Source organism: Parus major, chromosome 12 (genome assembly GCF_001522545.3).
Source record: "Parus major isolate Abel chromosome 12, Parus_major1.1, whole genome shotgun sequence".
Taxonomy (NCBI): Eukaryota; Metazoa; Chordata; class Aves; order Passeriformes; family Paridae; genus Parus; species Parus major.
The window spans coordinates 17,711,970-17,730,741 of record NC_031781.1 but is presented as its reverse complement, the minus strand read 5'-3'; the positions used below and the strand labels follow the sequence as shown (position 1 = coordinate 17,730,741).

Below are 18,772 nucleotides of genomic sequence, written 5' to 3'. Positions count from 1 at the left end.
ACTATTATGTCCCCAAAAATGTCCAATCTGAAATGCTGCTGCTGCTTTATTTCTTCTTTATAAAACATTTAAATATTAACTCTTTGATATTGACTATTGAAATATTGAATCTCTACTGCAAATTTCAGACAGGCATAAAACAAAAGTAATTCTATTTAATTACAGGGTCAGCAACTCCTTACAAAAACATCAGGTCCAAAGAGTAAAATATAAATTAATTTATTCAGTGTATTTCAGTGTTTTATCTTTATTTTTTTTAATTATTATATTTTCCTCACCTTCCCTCAGGCAAATGTAAGACCACCAGAACACTTGTCCTGGCAGGATTTCAGCCACCTCCCCAGCTGGTTCCTTGGAAAAAAAACATCTGCTGTCCCAAAACAGGACTAGGGGTTTGTGCAAGGCCAGGAATGGAGGCTGGTGAATGATGGTGATGTGGAGCACAGGAAAACTGATGTCACTGCATCACACTGATGCTCAAAAGTCTGAAATCCTGCATGAATTGGTGCAAAATACCTGAATATAGAGATAAGCAAAGGCCAGGAATGCTTTGATGAGAAAACATTCACCAAGTTTGGCAATCCAGCCTTAGAGAGAAAAGTTTCCCTCTATCTAGAGAGTAGATATTCCTGTTTGTAAATACATCCAGTGAGGAGAAAAGGATTTGTAAGTTAAAAAAGAGGAAAAAAAAAGAAAAAATTAACCAGGAATATATTTATTCTGAAATTAGATGACAGCCTCTTTGCCATTATTGGGGAAAGGTTACAGAACAGGGTCCCAAGAGGACAAAAAAATCCCAATTAGTTTTCAAATAGCACTTGAGCACCTGATGGAAGGTTTTCCATGGCAGGGATATCTCCTACAGCAGAGCACTGAACTCATGACCCAGCAGATCCCATTCACTCCTCGGAGTTTCTCCCCATTAATTTTTGTGTACCACCAAAACCTGACCCTTCCTCGTGCTTTCAACACTTTAGGTTCCATTTAATGCCCAAAACTCACGGTTTGGGGAGCTTAATATTTATTTTAATGTTTTAGAGCCGTTTATATTAGACTGTTTGAAAGCACCCAAATGAAACGTGACACTCTGCTGCAGCTCCTGACTGCACACATCCTGCTCTGGCCCTTGATCTGAACGTCATTTAATGAGTGTCCCTGGAGGGATTAGCATGTCAATGTGTGGATATTGATTTCCTAATCCAGTCCATCAAAGCTGTTATGATCTGGTGACAGCACAAGAAGCAGGAGTTCAAGGTTCTTCACACAGCTCCCACAGTATGTTCTCAAGCCTCTTGATGTGAGAATTAGCTCACTCCTGAAGTCCAATTAATCTGATGAGACTGTCAACAAAGATGTCATTTCTCATCACATTTTTGGGGATGTGGACACCTGTCTAAAATAGAGGATGAGATCATCAGCTCATTAACATTTTCCAGCAGATGGCAAAAAGCTGCATTTCGTATCATTTTTGGGCTGCTCCACGTTTTGTAGCCAGACCTCTGAGCTGTGGGATAACAAAGTCAGCTTTTTCAATCAGAGTAGCTGGCAGGCACACACGCCTAATCCTAACAGGATCCTGGAGTCAGGATTACAGCACAGACAGGAAGAGTTTGGAATCACAATCCAGACAGTTCAACAAAGAAATCAATAAACTGGAGAAGAAAATAGAACCGAGGTAGGGAAAGATCAGCTAAACAAAGGCTTTTTCTGAGCAAATTCAAATTTCATCCAATATTCCTTCCTGGAATATCTGGATGTGTTTCAGTTTCCTGTAGGGTCATGATCCCATCCTTTTGAGGTGACCAAGAGCTCTGCCTGGTGTTACAGAGGACACTTCCCTGCCAGCCAGGTCCTGGCTGTCCCAGGAGGAGGTGGGAGCTCCCCAGTCCCCAGCAGGAGCCACCCTGGCAGTCCTGGACTGCTGCTGCTCCTCAGCTGCACTGCTGGGGTCTCAGCCCCATCCCCACCACGCTCACAGCAAAGCTGTTTAACCAAAAATCAGGTTCTAACAAGTTTCCAGCTGAGCTCAATATAGTAGAAAGAGAACCTGTAAGTGCTGCAGGAATAGCCAGTGGTGGAGTTTTCTCAGCATCTAGATAAACTGTTGTCAAATAAAAGGAATATCTTTGAAGGCTTGATGAGGAGCTCCCCTTGCTTTTTGAACCACACAACTCTCACTACACAGCCCCCACACCGCTTTGGCTGCTCAGATGTGTCACAGCACAAATTGGCATCCTTCCTATTTTTGATATTGTCTAATTCCCTGGGTCATTAGTTATGTAATCATAATCATTTTTCTGCTGGGCTGATTGGTGTGATCCATCTCGTCTCCTTCTCTCATCTCACCTCTTTAGTAGTGTTGGAGCATGGATGGGAACATCCAAGTCCCTCAGGGCACCATCTGCTACTACCCTGAGCAGGGAGGGCTAAATGAATGACATACTGAACAGTACTTCCTACTCATTAGTTACTGATTCCTCGTGGTGCTGGGGCTTTCCCATTCATTCCATTACACACTCTTTCTCTCATTTGTTCATTTCTGTCCCCTTTCCTTTCTGCTCCCACCTAAAGGCTTCACAAAGTAGGGTGGAAAGCCTAAAGTGGTAATAATATGAGCATGGGAACAAAGGAGAGCGTAGGAGATCAGTGTTCAAACTATGAACAGGAAAAAAAAAACAACATGAAAAATACTCCCAGGCATCAGAAAGTAACGGGGATTGAACATAAAAGTGAATTTATCCACGGGCTGTGAATCACCTGCCCGTGGGTAAACGCTCATGCCGTTAACACAACAGATGAATCTTTTATATGTAAATAACACCAGCTCAAAAAGCTCTCAAGGATTAAAACCCACGAATTAAAATCCACGAAACAATTAGGAGGTGCCTTCTGAAGTGCTGATTAACGTGTGTGCACCTCCCATGGTGTACCTGCTCTGCTCCAGCAGGCACTGCCCGAGGATAAAGGAGCCCAGCATTTGCATTTCCCCCGCTTTATGTTCATCTCCCTAAAACAGATTGCTTCTTTTTATTGTTCTGTGTAGCACCATAAATGTAGATGGCCTTTGAAAGCCAAATATCACTCTTGCTAAGTAATTGTCAATTAAATTCGGTATTAATTATTCTTAATAGCCCAATCTCATCCACTCTTTTCCATGTGTTTCATTTTTGCACGGCTCTAATGTCAGAGCAGATGAATTCCAGTTTGGAGGTTTACTTAAGCCCTGTATTTAATGAAATCACTGTATTGTTGGGTGAATATGTAAAGCTCTGGAATGAAATAGCGAGAACTGGCTACAAAATCTCCCAGCCACTGCAGGCACATCCAACTCTTGAAAGTAAACATCAAATGATGACAGAAAATGCCATAACTTAATAATCAATCCAGGCTGTAATTATATTGCCAGTCAAAGCCTTTGTTTTTTTAATATATAGTGTTGGAAGACACGGCTTCCTATTCCCATTAAGACAGAAAAATGTCAAGAATTCCATTTCTATCTAAATTTCCACTCTCCACCATGGGACAACATGCCTGGAAGGATGGAGAAGTGGTGCAGGGTTCCCTGAAGCTGTGTCCCATGTCCTTCCAGCACGGCAGGACCAAGGGTAACCAAACCTCCAGGAGATCACTCCATCATTCCATGGGCTGCTGGACAGTCCCTCTGTCCATGCCTGAGGGCAAGAGACTCATCTGGCACCTCTGCTCTGATGGGAACAGGCTGCAGACCCCTCTGAGAGCAGCGACAAATGAAGCCTCAGGTTTCTCCCTTCAAGGTGGAACCTGGTGCAGCTCAGGTTCATTGGAATGAATTGGAAAGCATTGGCTGTTTCCAATGGGTCAGATCGACCCTGGCCTCCAGGATGGACATGCTGGCATTCCTCTCCAGCCTTGCTGCCAGTCCTTCTGCACAGGAGGCAGCTCTCAGCAGATTTCCAGCCCTGCCTGAGCAGTTCTGTGCTGACAAAGAGCTGGTGCCTCATTAGGCAGGAGGCAGAGAGAGGTGGAAAGGGAAAAACAAAGGTGATAGCTCACCTCTGCCCCCAGTCCTGACCAGCTGCTGCTGAGGGTTTGAGCGGGCACAGCATTTGTTTCTGCTGCTCCTTTTGGTCTCCAAATGGCATTTTTAAAGTGTTGTGGCTCAGAGTTGGCCCTTGTTACAGCACAGAAGGACCTCGTGCACAAACAGGGGGTCAGAGATACCCCCAGTCAGTCTGGCACTTCCTCAGCAGAATGAAAGGCGACATTAGGCAGTGCTGAGATCCATGAAATCCCAGGGAATAGTGGCAGCTCCCTGAAATGGGGCTGTATTTTTCACATAACAGTCTCATAGCAAACAGCAAAACAGGACATCGGGTAAAATTCATAACAAACAGATCTAAAAGGATCCTCAGTTCAGTGACTGTAAGAGGCATTCTTCAAATGCCTTACAGCCATTCATTCTTCCTTATATCCATGTGAATGTTCCCCCTCGGCCTTTTGTTTTCATTTTAGCTTTCTAAGCCTCTGTGCCATTCCAGAAGCTGTTCTCCTCCCTCCCCATCCCTTCCCATTCTACCTCTGCAAGACCCTTTCTCCTGTGTGATTTGGCATTTGTGCTCTGCTCTTTCTAAATTCTGTTTTGCTTCTTAAACCTTTTTATATTTTCCCCCCTGGACCGATTCTCCTTTTCCATTACGCCAGACATTTTTTTTTGTTGTTGTTTGTTTTTTTTCCTATCCCCCACCCTTAAAAAGAGCATTTTTTCCTGGCCAAACTCAGGCCTTGCCATGTTCTCATTTACAAATGTCACTGCAGCAGGGCTGAAATCCTGCTCGGGCTCTGGGAGCTGTGCTGGCACAGAACAAAGGCATCGCAGTGCCTCGCACACCACAGCGTTGTTTTCCCTCATTCCTCCTCCAGGAACAGCTTGCAGTGACATTTTAGCAAAAGTCACGCTCTTTTTACAGCTCCTCCCCCTGCTCACAGCAGGAATTCCCAGTCCATTTGGGAGAAGCCATCAAAGACTGACCCAAAGCAGCAGAAAAGGGCATGGAGCCCCTCATTCCTGCCTGGCCACCTTGATTTCAGTCCACACCAAGATCTGAGATGATTCTTCCCCATCATCAAATGATTAATTGTGATTTGTAATCTTCAGTTCAGCACATTAACTCCAGCAGGGAGATCTTTGTGGGGACCCCAGGTGGGTCTGAGATAACCTTGACATCACCAGGACCGACGCCCTAAGTGCTCATTTCTAGCATAAATTGTATAAAATCTTATTCAGCTAAAGGTTATGCAAAGAAATCCATGATTTAACTTGTAGGACATCACCAAATAAACCCATTTTGAGGCCTCACTGCCAGACCCCTTCTCAAGCCCAACCTCCCTCCTCGGTGCCCTCCAAACCTCCTGGTCAACCTCAGCAGCTTTGGACTCACAAATCCGAGAGATTTCGTGCAGGCATTGCCTCTTTGGCTTATTTGTATTTACATTTCTATTTCTCCATTCAGAATGGAACACAGAAACAGAAAATTAAGTCTCGTAGGTTAATAATCAAGCCTAATTTAATTAGTGGGTGCTTTGAGAAGCCGCTGCAGCCACTCAGCGTTCGCTTTGCCATCGGAGGAGCTCCAAGAGCACGTTCCCTGCCGAGGGGCTGGGGAGCAGCAGCCCCTCTCCCCCCTGTGTGACAGCCAGGGACAGCCCAGTGCCACCACTGAGGGTCACTCCCACACAAAGGGACACTGAGGAGCCTGGCAGTGCTGCCTGGAGACACCAGGGCCATCAGGAACTCCTCGGCTGAGCAGCGAGAGCCTCCAGCCCTGGCTCCCACGGGGGATTGGGGCAGTGGGAAAAGCTGCACTGGCACCTTGGTTACCCCATAAAAACAAACAATTTCCCCCTAAAATCCCAGCAGAATTACGTAACAGTTGTCTCATCTCAAAAGGAATTCCAGCAGTGACTCTGTGGCTTGTGGGGGGAAAAAAAATCTCCCTTGGCCTCAGAAATTCCTGACTCCAAAACACAGCAAGGGGCAGAATCGCAGTGATTTGGGCTCTAAGAGATTTTAAAGCTTATCTAAACCCAACCCCTGCCATGGCAGGGACACCTTCCACAGGACCAGGTTGCTCCAATCCCACCCAATTCATGGAGCAGGGAAGGTTGTTGGAGCCAGGAAAAACCCTGGAAGGGTGATCAGGTGTGGTTCTGCAGCAATGGGAGCAACCCAAGCTCCTTCTGACCCCCACAAGCTGCAACTGCAGCCACCAGCCCTATTTCATCTCATTTGTTATTAAAACAACACCAGAAATCAGAGCCTGCTGGTATCAACCTCTGTCATTCCTCTGAGTCCCCTCAAAAGTCTTTCCAAGGTGGAGATTAGCAGAAAGAAAACAGGAAAATTAAGCAGGCAGGCAATTTTTCCAAGCATGAATGCAGAAATCAGGCAGGAAGGAGGATTTTCTATCTCCAGCACAGGCAGGTTCTCCCTGGGGAAGAGCCAACCCTGCTGCCAGCTCTGCTCTGCAGATAAAAGTGATTTCCAGCAGGAAGAAATCTTGTCTGGGGCTTTGGGTTTAAATTACTATTTCTGGGCTAAAACTGATTGGCCTGTGGTTCTACTGCAAGGTTCCTCACTTCAAGGGACCCTGCCAAAGAAGAATATTAAGAAAATGTTAGAGCACTCCCAAATTCTTACCTGAGCAGCCAGAGAACTGGTTTTGTTGCATTTGCAGGAGAGGTGATGTGGGATCCCCAGGGAAGCCTTTCCTGGAAACTGCTTCAGTGGGACAGGATGCATTTATTCCATTCCTGATTTTATATAAACATAGAATTTTTAATGCTGGAAAAGACCTCTGAGACCATCAAGTTCAACCATTAACCCAGCACTGCCCTGTCCACCACTAAACCATGTTCCCATGGTTTTCTTGAATGCCTTTCCATGCCTTTTTTGAACCTTAGCAGGGATTGTGATTCCATGGCTTCCCCTGGGCAGCCTGGGTATGGTTATATAACCCTGCACCTCTGCTTTGTGTGCAGAGAAACCGGTAAACATATTTGGTAACCCCCTAAAACTAACACTTAAATAAGAAAATAAGTTCTCTGAAATACTCAGAGAATATTCTGAATATTCAAAAAGCCAGATTTGCCTCAGTTAAACTGACAGCATTGCTCCTACAGGAACTTCAAGGTCGTGGATACAATAATTTCCGACTCCACACTCAAGGTAATGTTTTGATTGCTTTAGTTTATACAATGACACAACAGTCAACAGTGGTTAAATGACCATAATTAAATGTCCTACGTATCAAGGAGCTGAAATGATTTATCAGCCAAAAGCCACTAAGTGCTTGATCACTTCACCAGATCATTAATCTGCCTCCCAGGAACGTGCCTGGCACTTCCATAGTCAATTATATTAATTTTAAGTGACTGGAAGTCAGTATATATACACAAGATCAGATCAATATCGGACATAATTCAGTTTATATATTCCATCAGATATTTAGTGGGGGTTTAAAAAGACAATTTTCTTTCTATTAAGGCAAATTAATAAATAATTTATTGTGCATAAAGCTCAGCTAACGACCAGTGCGAAAGGGGAAATGCTTTCTATTGACAGCTGCCAAGCTCTCCTGACATTTAGTGCTTTAAAATGGTGAGAGATAAACTGGGTTTGGCTTCAGTTCTGCTGTGGTTCCTGAACACATGGGATTGGAGAGATGCTGCCTTGCAGAAGTGCCTTTGCCTTCATTTTTGGCTGGAGTTTTTGCCAGTGTGGCTACAAATGTCTACTGGAGCATTTTTTGGATAAAAAATACAGTCCTAAAAATACCCACATACACTTGGAGGATTTCAAAACCATTCTGAGTGTTAAGCATGTGGGAACACATCCTCAGAAACAGCAGCCTGCAATCTAAATTGAGAAGCAAAACAAGTATGAGTTCTCCTAGTTATGATTTTCCTGTAAAAACTCCTTGTTTTACCGACCCTCTGGGATGACTTGAGCTTCCAAGAAGCTTTGTCTTGTCAGCTCCTCTCGCTCAGCTCAGAAAAAACATTGCAGAAAGTTGGGCACATGCAGGTCTAGAGCTTCCAAATCTCTTTTATCCTGTCAAATCCCACATGCCTGGTGGCTGTGTAGCAGCTCAGATGGTGAGAAGCAGGCAGATGTTCGGGAAGCTTTAGTGGGAAAACCAGATCAGGGAGGAATCAGAGCGAGTGCCTGAGCTCCACCCCGGGACATCTCCTAACGAGGTTTTCAATGCTGTGTGTTGGATAAGTCCTCCTTCAGCCCAGGGTCTTGAATTTCCCATTTCATTACACTCTGGCCATGTGAGAAGGTGATTTATCTTCACTTCCACCTCTCCACTCTTGCTGGAAATAGCAAAGAACTCAGCCTTGGCCTGAGTCAGCCTGAGATTTCCCTCCTCACGTAGCTCAAGAATTCCTACTCTGCTTCCAACGGCTCCTTTTACTGCCTGGAGCTCCCTAAGAGCTCTTTTTGACTGGGAACATTTCTTCTTTCATGACCTGAGCAGAGAGCAGGAGCTGCTCTCCAAAGAGCTGCCTGGCCACAGCCCCTTCCCTCTCTCCTCCTCCAACAGCAAACTACAGCCAAACAGGCAGAACGAGATCAGGAGGGTGTTTTTGGGACAGTCTTGGTTCATCTTCCTGTTATTGCTCCAGGGAAACACAGAGGTCTCATCCCACCCCTGGAGGCAATGCCTTCTAATCCTGCTTGGCTCACTCCTTCCTACTTGTGGGAAGGAAACTGGTACAAGTGAGCCAGATATCCCAACCTCATTAGAGAGCTTTGTAGCCTCTCAACAAACACAACTGCACCACAAAGAGCATTTTTAAATAAGCCAGAAGAGAAACACAAAATAAATTGTGAATATCAGCAATACTTGGGTATGTTATTTGCATACAAATTCTAGCAATGTGTTACTTATATATTCTTTAAATGCTCAGCTTCATGGTAATCCTCAAGAGCCTTCAATGCCTGGGGAACACTGCCTTTTGACTCCTGGCAAAGAACAGAAATTAATTACCTGTTTAGTATTCTGGGTTTGCCTTAGCAAAATGAGCAGCCAGCTTCGCAGAGGGCCAAAATTCAAACAGAAACCCAATTCATGCACAAGAGATCAGCCCTAAAAGCTTGGATAGGGCCCATTCTGTCACCAGGGCCTCTGTCAGCCACGGGGTGATCCCTGCACAATGCAGAGCAAAGGAGAGCTCTTTGCTGGGGTGCTCTGTGTGGGGAAGGGCTCTGGAACCTCTCACACAGCTGATGCCTTTTGGGGCTACCTAAAAACAGAGGCCAGGCAGAATTAAAGGAATAAAAAGCAGTTCTGTTCATTGAAGGCCTGCAGGGACATTTAGGGCAGACAAAGCCCCCCAGGGGCTGCACCCAAAAATGGATCACAGGTTTTACACTTTTATAAGTTTGGTCCATTTGCATTTTGGGGGTTGATTTTCCAATTCCAGCTGCAGGAAATGAAGTCATTTAGCCCAAGTTTGCTGCCCCAAGTCCCTTTTGTTTCCATCTCTGGGGCCTGAGGCAGTGAGGTGTCCTTGATTGCCAGGCCTGGAGAGGAATTGCTGTGTCTGCCCAAAGTGGGGAAGCAGCAGCTGGCACTGGGTGTGGAGTTTGGAGTTCTGCACTAAAGAACTGCAGGGTTACACAGAGATAGAAAATAGAAAATCTGAAATCCTGAGGCATCATAGCACATCCTCCTATTATTACACACCCAACTTCCCGAGTTCTTCCCAAAAAGGGTCCCGAGTGCCAAAGAGCAGCTGCTGGCAGTTCTGTAATGACCTGCATGGAAACCACGCTGCTGTGGGATAGAGCAGGAAAATCCCAGGAGAAACATCAGGCTGATGATGCTATCACACCACATCCAGGGACTGTTCCTAATTCTGTGTAACACTCCCTCCACCCCTGTGTTTTGATAAATGCTCATTTAATAAATGCTGATTTCTTTATGGAGGGATTTCACTGTCCTACATACAAGACACAAGGAATTTTTGCAATATTTTCCTCACATCCCAGTTTTGCACAGGCCCAAGAAAACAGCCTGAGCCTCTGGTAGCCGTGGAGACTTCCTGGCTGGAAGTTGCTCAACTTTAACTGGTTGTTCCCAACTTCCAGAGGGAAGCCAGATACAGAAACTGCTCTGAAACTTCACCCCTCAGGCCTTGCTCAAACAGCTGAGGAAGAGAAAAGACATCAAAAACCAGAAAAACCCAAAGCTCCACCTGGTTCCACTCCTTCCTCTGTCCCAGGCTGCTCCAAGCCCCATCCAACCTGGCCTTGGACACTTCCAATGTCCTTCTCTGAATGCAGACATTGAAGGAAATAAAGCCAAATCAAACACCAGCAATGAAAAAAAACCCAAAAAACCAAAACAACAACAGAAACCAACAAAAAAACACACCCCAAAAAACGACCAAACCCAAAGAGAAATCAGCAACACGTAAAAAGATGGTTCTGTGAATTAGAAAATAGGGGTGACTTGCTGAGGATAATTTGCTCACAGTATTTTAGGCAACTGGAAAAGGTGGAATTAAAATGTCAGATTAGAAGAGTTATTAAAACAAGTAACTGCAAATGTGGGAACTCATGTTGGTTTCCATAAATGCTTTTTCCGATTCTTGGTTCAAAGCTAGAAATACTGGGGGATGAGCAATCAGGCAATTCAGAAAAAAGCAGTAGAAAAGTGGATTTGGAAACTCAAATAATCCTTTTAGTTTGTACTTAAAAATCACTTTTAATGGAAATAAAATGTAAAATACGTAATATATTAGTAGTAGCATTTAATTACCCACCTTAATCAACTTGAATAATTAAATAATCCAGTTCCTATTTAAATGCAGCACTCTGTGTGCTGAAATATGTAATGGAATTAAAGAGAAAGGCTGTTTGAATCTCAGAGCTGAAAAATTAATCCTGAGCCCTACATTAGTAGCTGCTGCGACTGCAATTCCAATGTATTGATTAATTAGATTTCTATGCAGTGAAATTACTGTGAATTTTCACATCATGCCAGGATGCAGGAAAAATGGGAAGCAATTGTCATCTTCATTTCCCTGATCTTTATTAGGAAATGTTACTCTGAGCTAGTTCATTGCTGCTACCGCTGGAATTTGTTGCTGGGGGATGTAAAACACAATATAATGAGAGGATTATAGCAATTGTAAATATTCCTTTAAATTATCCACCATTACTCATCAGAACCTGCTTCAAACCTTTGGAGTTTGCAGACCTAAAGCCACAACCTGCAGAAGGTACAACAAATATGTTAAAAATATCTGATTATTGAAGGTATTAAACATTGCCAGGGTGTATTTAACAGCAGGACGGCCGAGTTGCCAGCAGCAATTATTAAACCAATTTAACACACTCTTTATCTGCTACTTGGAGTAGGAAAGTCTTTTGGGTATCTACTTTTTGGGTGTCCTTGTCCAGGCTGGCAGGGCCCTTTCTCCAGCAGCTCCCAGAGCTCTGCCCAAAGTTGCCAAATTTCATCATCAGGCAATTGCTGGTGTAACGAGAGCTGTGAGCAAAGCTGGGAGACCCCTACCTCTAATTAGGGCAACAGAAGTCAAATCTGGGCAAAATCCTCAGGAAAGCTAAAGCAAATTTCATTAGTGTATTACAGAATTCCTTTTCTAGCTTGTTATTTTTAGCAGCTCCAGCCCACATGGAAGAGATAGGCACAAACCCCTAAATAAGATTTTTTCCATAAGGCACTTTCCCCAGTCAATGTCCTTGCCTTCCTTTATTGATTATTAGCTATAGCAGGCAGGAAAACCAGCTTTGGGCAAGTGGAGAGAGTTGAGGGACTGAGGAGTTGCTGCATTCCAGTAACAAGGGAAATCTGCTTCTGGGGGATTACAGACTATGGGGGAAATGAACTCCAAACTTTGAAGATTTTTCATGCCAAACAAGGGGGATCTCTGGGATATGGAGAGATGCCAAGGGCACAAACCATCAAATTAAACTTTTTCTTTCTCCTCATATTCTCACCTTCATCTTCTTGCTGAACCTTTCCCCAGGAAAATCACGGTTGTCTGTCTCTCTCTCCCGCACCCACCAACCGAGGTTTCCCCACTGTCACAAAGAGAAATCTCCAAACAAATTACAGCAGGCCCTGTTGTGCAATATTCCTCTGGCCAGCTCAGATGTTTGGCTTTTATTTCTCATTATTTCCAGTTAAAAACCATAGCAGAGCTCACTCAAAGAAATGTGGTTTGAAAAGGACGAGCCTTTCCCTGATTTCTCTACCTTTGTGTTTCACCAGTTCTGTCCCTTGGCGCCCGTGTTTGATGTTCTGCTGTACAAAACCTACAAACCCAGCACACAAAGCATTTGCTCTCAGAGCTAACAGAAAATGACTCAGCACTTGGAATTGTTCTTTTCCCTGACCTCTGGCTCTCTTCCTGAATAAAATGACACATCCTCCATCAGTATGAAGTGACCCCACGTGACTGAACCCATCACAGCTCTGGCATTTCCAAGCTGTAACCACAGGATTTCTGCTCTGAAGAGGACCCACTGTTCTCTGCACTCTGGTTGAGCAAGTTTTCTGGTTCATGACCTTACAGTTCCAACATCTTTTGTACATTCATCCATCTGTGATGTCCCAGCTGTGAGGGACATCAAAGTTTTGTGGGTTTTAGGATCGCACAAACTTGAGACCTCAAAAGCACTGCAGCTCTAACTCAGATCTAGAACACTTTGGATCATTTAAGGACATTAAATGTTTTATGTCACTAAGATGATTAAGTGTAAATAAGCTTCCTGCTCCCCTTTCTTTCCTAAAAAGAGAAACCACATCCTTTTTTTTGATTACAGTTGATTTGAAAGCAAAAGGAATAACACAGGAAGGAAAACAGCAACACATTTCTAGGGTCAGGATTTTAGTACTTTCTGAATGTTGTACAGAGTATCTGTCCTTTTAGAATGCACTCATCTCAAGGGTGTCAGTCCTGTAAAACAGGCTCTTGTGATAAAGTTTAGATTCCATTTTGGTAGCAGCCAAATGTTGGACTTGTAACAAAAGGGAGAAAGGTCCACGTAAGAAAACACTGGGTTTGTGACTCCAGCTTTGCTTCAAAGCAAACCACCCTAAGGATCCTGAGCCAGGCTCAGAGGCAGGTGTGGAGATTTGCTGTGGCTTTTGGCTTGAACAGGCAAGAATTTCACAGCCTTTTATCTGCTAAGGACCTTGTGTTTCCTGACGATAGCACAGAGGGAAGAACTCTTGGATCACGAGGAATTGCTCAGGACTCCCCTTTGAAGGAGGATGGCAGAGGATGCCAGGGCAGTTCTCTCCCTGGGAAAGCCCCTGATGAAAACAGAGGGGTTTAATTTAAACAAGAGAGCTTATGGCACATGGAACCAGAGATAAGAGAAGCTCCAAATGCTTCAGTACCAATTTTTTAGCTGGAAAAAGGACATGGACTGATGGCAAACCTCAAAGTGGGCTTGCTTGGAGCCCTGCTCAGTGCTGAGAGCACAGCAGGGCTCAGGACAAAGCTCAGCCTTGTTCCCCAGAAATTATTTACCTGCAAAAAAATACCTGTACAGGCAATTCCAACGAGATTAATTGCTTCATCCAAATAATTATTGATGAGTCCAGGCAAAGTCTTGCCTCAATATTTATGGGAGCTGTCTCAGCACTGTGATACTACAGTGTCCTACATGATCATCTGTCCTGTCCTTCAGAAACCTCTCCTGGATTTCCTGGGAGGCTTCCAGAGCTGGAGGTGGCTGGAGAGCTCCACACTCACCACAAAATGTTGCTACAACAACTTACACACAGCTCCAGCCACACGATGAGAATCAGACCTTTGTCCTGACAACTTCCATCTCTCTTTCCTCTTGGCTGGACTCAGTGATCCTGGATGTATTTTCCAACATCAAGGGTTCTGTGATTCCAAGGTTCTTGGGTAGAAGGGCAAACACAGACCACCAGCACATTGCTGGTGGTTTTTGCACTTGTTATCCAGAGCGTTTGCACTTGTATTGAGACTAAAATGTTTGTATTTAACTGTTTCTGTTTGTATTTTTTCACAAATACTTACATTTAACTGTTTGCATTCCTAAATGTTTATATTTGAGTGTCTGTATTTGCAGGGGCAGGGCTGGAGCTCCAGTGGTGTTTGGGATCAGCCCTCCCTGGCACAGAGCACCAAAACCAGGCTGCCTCTCCCACCTCACCTTTCCTTGACACATTCCCAAACCCTGAAAATCCTCTTTTTTACCAGATTGTTGGTTTTTTCCCCCCTCAGAGAATACTGTGCTCAGAGCTGCTCCCTGCCCTGCTGCAGGAATGTCTGGAAGGCATCACCATGACTCGAGAGCATCCAGTCCCTGAGCAGACATAAATAAATACCTGTTATTTGGAATTAAAACTTCCTTCACTCCCCAAAGTGCCATATTCCAGCGCTATTTATACACAACATTTATTTTACCTTTCTGCTGAGGATTGTTTATCAGCAACAAACCCTGTGGTGATGCACGAGAAACCCTCGTGTGGAATATTGTCTTGTGAAGGAGGGAAACACAGAACACGGCTGACACGGATGGCAAAAAATGAGAATTGCTGAAATGCAATTGCTGAGTGCCCTCTGGTGATGCCAGGAGGAAACAGCTGCATCCTGCTGGGATGCTGAAGAACTGCTGAATGTTTTATAAAATCCCCATTTTTTTCATGAATCTTATCGTCTGTGGGTGCTTAATTCCTGTATTTATCGAGAATTTTCGATTATGTTATTTAGAAAAAGCCCGGTAGAGCCATTCAGGCAGCTCAAATTGAATGGAAGGCACAGCTTCCACCTATTATTGGACTTGGGAAATCAAATATCATATATATAAAATATATAATAAAAATCATATATCAAATATCCTCCCTTCTTTTACCAGTCCTTCCCGAGCCCAGCAAACAAATATTAAATTTTCCCTATTACTCTCATTGTTTATAGAGCATCCAGAGGTCCCTTTGCATTAAAAAGTAAAAAAGGAACCCCCCAACACATCTGTGGGTGAATTGAAAACAGGAGCAAAGCAGGTAAATTAAAATAACACCAGAAAACAGGGTGAGGGTGTGAAATAGGAGGATGTTTTATGAAATAACAGCACACTGGATATTGTTTGTACAAGTGTGCCAACCCCTCCATATTTACAACTGAAGGATTAATCCATATATTTGGGGTTATCCTCTCAACACTGAGGATTTTTTGTGAAGAGATTTTCCCCAACATTGAGGAATATTCTGAAGATTTCATTCTATTTTGGCAACGTTGTATTTTTATACCAGCCCAGGTTTCATGGCAAGGCTGGGGTTTGTTAGAAGGTTTGGAAATGCAGAGACTGCAGCATCAGAATAATTCCATCACTTCACATTTTGGGGGGGAAGAGCCACAAGATCTGGAACCTCTTTGGAGCAAATTCTGGTTCCAAAGGTGTGTCCAGAAGGATGAGAGGGTCAGGTCTGTGATGGGGATGTTCAGGAGCATCCTGTGAGCAGAATTCTGAAATTCTGGCAGCTGCACTGATTCCAGTGCCATTGTTTTGGGACTATAATTCCCAAGTTTCTTTAGGTCACTGATTTCATTTGATTGCTGCCCAAGCTGTAACTTGTACAAATCCAGCACTGTAGGACAGATATTTTCTGGTTTTCCACATTTCTGAGTTATTTCTTAGGCCCCCAAGGTTTAAAATTGCTCTAATGGCAATATTGCTATTCCATCTGAGGAACCTGCAGAGGCTGCCAGGGGAGTTTCTGGGGGTGAGAAACAGGTAGTGGAACTCTTGACTTTATTTTAATCCACTTTTTACATTAATGGTAATTTCCTTTTTTTCCTGAAACCACACAAACTTTGCTATGGTAATAAAGGTGCAGGAAAAAAAAAAAAAAAAAGAGATAAAAAAAAGGATATTTTTCTCTCCCAAATTATTATTCCACTTCACTCACTGAAGTCCCAAACTCTGCTCCCCTGGGACTGAGGGGGCTCCCTGGGATTTGCAGGGCTCGGCTGGCAGCTGATTCACCACAAAGCAAAGCAGGATAAAACTCCTCATTTCCAGTCCCAGGCAGCCTCTGCTTGCCCAGCAGTGAGGAATATTCATTGGAAATGTTCCTTCTCCCTGGGATGAGCCCAGATTTCCATCCCAAGGAATGTCAGTGGCAGCACTGCACTCTCTGAGTCAGCATAAAGTGACAAATCACCAGCAGGAGCTGATGGCAGCTCTGAACAATCATTTTATTAGAGGGATTGCTTTTGTAAATTTAAAGAGTTTGCTTTGCTGATGACAAGGAGATGCTTGAATTACTGATTTTTTTTTAAATATTTATAAGGAGATATTTATAACCTGTGGCAGTTTGTCACTAACATTTCCATGTATGAGAAAGTTGTAATAAACTTCATTACAGCGAATATTTGCTTTTCCTTTTTGCTGCTACGCTAACAAAAAAAAGGCTTTTAATAATAAATAGCATTTCCTAGAGTGAAAGGCATGGAAATCGTGTCAGTCTTTGAAGAGCCCTTCCCATCCCTGCTCAGCAAAAGTAGAATTTGGGTGGAAAGTTGTGTAGTGAAGAGTTATTTACAGATTTTCTTCTGATTTTTGTTTTCTTTAAACTTTAAGAAGAGCTGTTAGCAAGTCAGAAGAGTCTTGTTTATCATCCTGACTACTCGTTTGGGTTAATTTAGTGCTGATTATACCTGGGCTGTGCTGTCCTTTATTGCTGCTTAATTCAGCTTGACCTTCACCCTTCAACCAAACTTCACTGTAGTGAAAGGAAAAGCAAGAATGATCTGAAATATCTATTTTCTGCTTATCTGACTGCTTTGCCATCTCTGTTGCTGCCCAAAGCTTCTCTAAATACCAACAACAGGATTTTGATCACAACAAAGGGAGATTTTGATCACATCATCAGGGAGAAAATGATGGAGAATGAAAGAAGGGCAGAATGAGATGAGAAAATTGGGGAAATCCTTCCCTGTGAGGGTGGAGAGGCCCTGGCACAGCTGGGGCTGCCCCTGGATCCCTGGAAGTGCCCAAGGCCAGCCTTGGAGCAGCCTGGGACAGTGGAAGTTGTCCCTACCCATGGTCCCTTCCAATCCAAACCACTCTGGGATCTGAGCATTAATAAATCAGGAATAGAAAAAAAAACAAACAAAGCCCAAACACACCCAAAAAAAAAACCAGTTAAAGACTCTGTGCTTCATATTCACAGCAGGCAGAATTTAATCATCTCATCAAAGCTTAAATAGGCACAACTTCTTCCCCTTATCCAATCCTATCCTAAATGCACCAAGATTCCCCATGAAATTTAACTGGAAATAAAGGTTTGCATTCTCTTAGTAAGAATTTCTTCTGAGATTATTTGAGGGGAAACTTAGCTTGAGAATTTCCATCATATCTCAACTACAACCAAACTTAGAGCAACACAGAAATTATTAATAAGGTATTCAAAAGTTCATTGTTTTTTTGGAAAGGAATAGCACATCTTCAAAAATGTTTTCAGGAGCCATTTCTATATCCACAATATAACACTGAGTGTGTGAGCAGGAAACTCCCCTCTGCAGAATATATTCAGTGGCTGAGGTAGAGCTGAAGCCTGAGATGGAGAAAATATTTAAAATTCAACTAGTTTGGCAGCGTTGAAACAAATATAACTATTGAGCTGCACAACAGTGGCAGCAGAGAAAATAAAAATGTGTAAACAGCCTTGTTCTGGACAAAATGCAGCCAATTATGAAAAAGCTGCTGCTCTCTTTAAAGAATTCCACAGAAAAGGCTTCACATCCCAATAAAGGCCCATACTCAGTTGTAGAGGTGCTCTCCCAGCCCAGCAAAGATGTCAGCTTCCCTTTCCACCAGGGAATAAAACATTCAGGAATGTCTTACAGACGATAAGAATTTTGTACAATTCTGGGATTCAAAGTGGTTTTCAGTATCAGGTTAGCTAAAGAATCAATAAAGAGCCTGTGAGATGAACATAAAGCAAAACTCAATCAAATTTCACTTTCAAACATTTTTCTATCTAAAGCAAGCTGTTAAAATATAGCTGAAAATCAATGCTCTCAAGAAGAAATTGAAACAAATCAAATTGTTTTACATCTCACAATAGAGGCAGGAAGAGCAGCATTGCTGGGATCTGGTCAGAAACTTGTGGCAAGAGCTGGAGGGAGGCAAAGGAACAGATCCTTGGTGCTGGGAATAATCCATATTGGAGTAACTTCAGCCAATGACAGCAGAAGAAATCTACTCTTACCTGGTTCAGAAGCTGCAGCTCAAAGGACAAGGAGCAGTTCCTCACACAGACACTGGAGCAGGGATCCACAGCTCCCAAATTCCAGCCACAGGGAGACAAAACACTCTCTGCTGCCCTGAGCTCATGGGAAAATGGAGAGAGACTCCTTTGAGGGCAATTGAAATGTAAATCTGAGACAGGTGTTGTGAGTTTTTCCCGAAACACAATCCCTCCCATCCCACCAAGAAAGGATGATTTGCTGTAATGGCTCTTTGGGAGTTTCTGCTGGAGCAGGAGGTGATTCCTGTTCTCATCCTGCTCCTTGGGCATTCCCAGGTGGAACAGATGAGCAGGGCCAGGGTTTCACTCCAGGGAAAGCAGAGGGGAGCGAGGGGCTGGCACCACAGGGATGGACCAAAGGAAATGGGATTTTGCATGGATACCCCCAGCTCCAAAGGAGTTGGGATGAACCCCTTTCCAAACAGCAGAAATGAGGCTTTTCCCCATCTCATCACTGGGAC

General features: G+C 43.7%; 1 long non-coding RNA gene across 1 annotated transcript; it reads right to left on the bottom strand.

Annotated features, from left to right (window-relative positions):
* Nucleotides 1-708: 708 nt before the first annotated feature.
* Nucleotides 709-18,394, bottom strand: LOC117245083. The gene is made up of 3 exons (XR_004499284.1): nucleotides 18,273-18,394; nucleotides 6,677-6,789; nucleotides 709-1,393 (listed from the first exon to the last, which is right to left on the bottom strand). It is a non-coding gene; the product is annotated as an uncharacterized LOC117245083 (long non-coding RNA).
* Nucleotides 18,395-18,772: the final 378 nt, after the last annotated feature.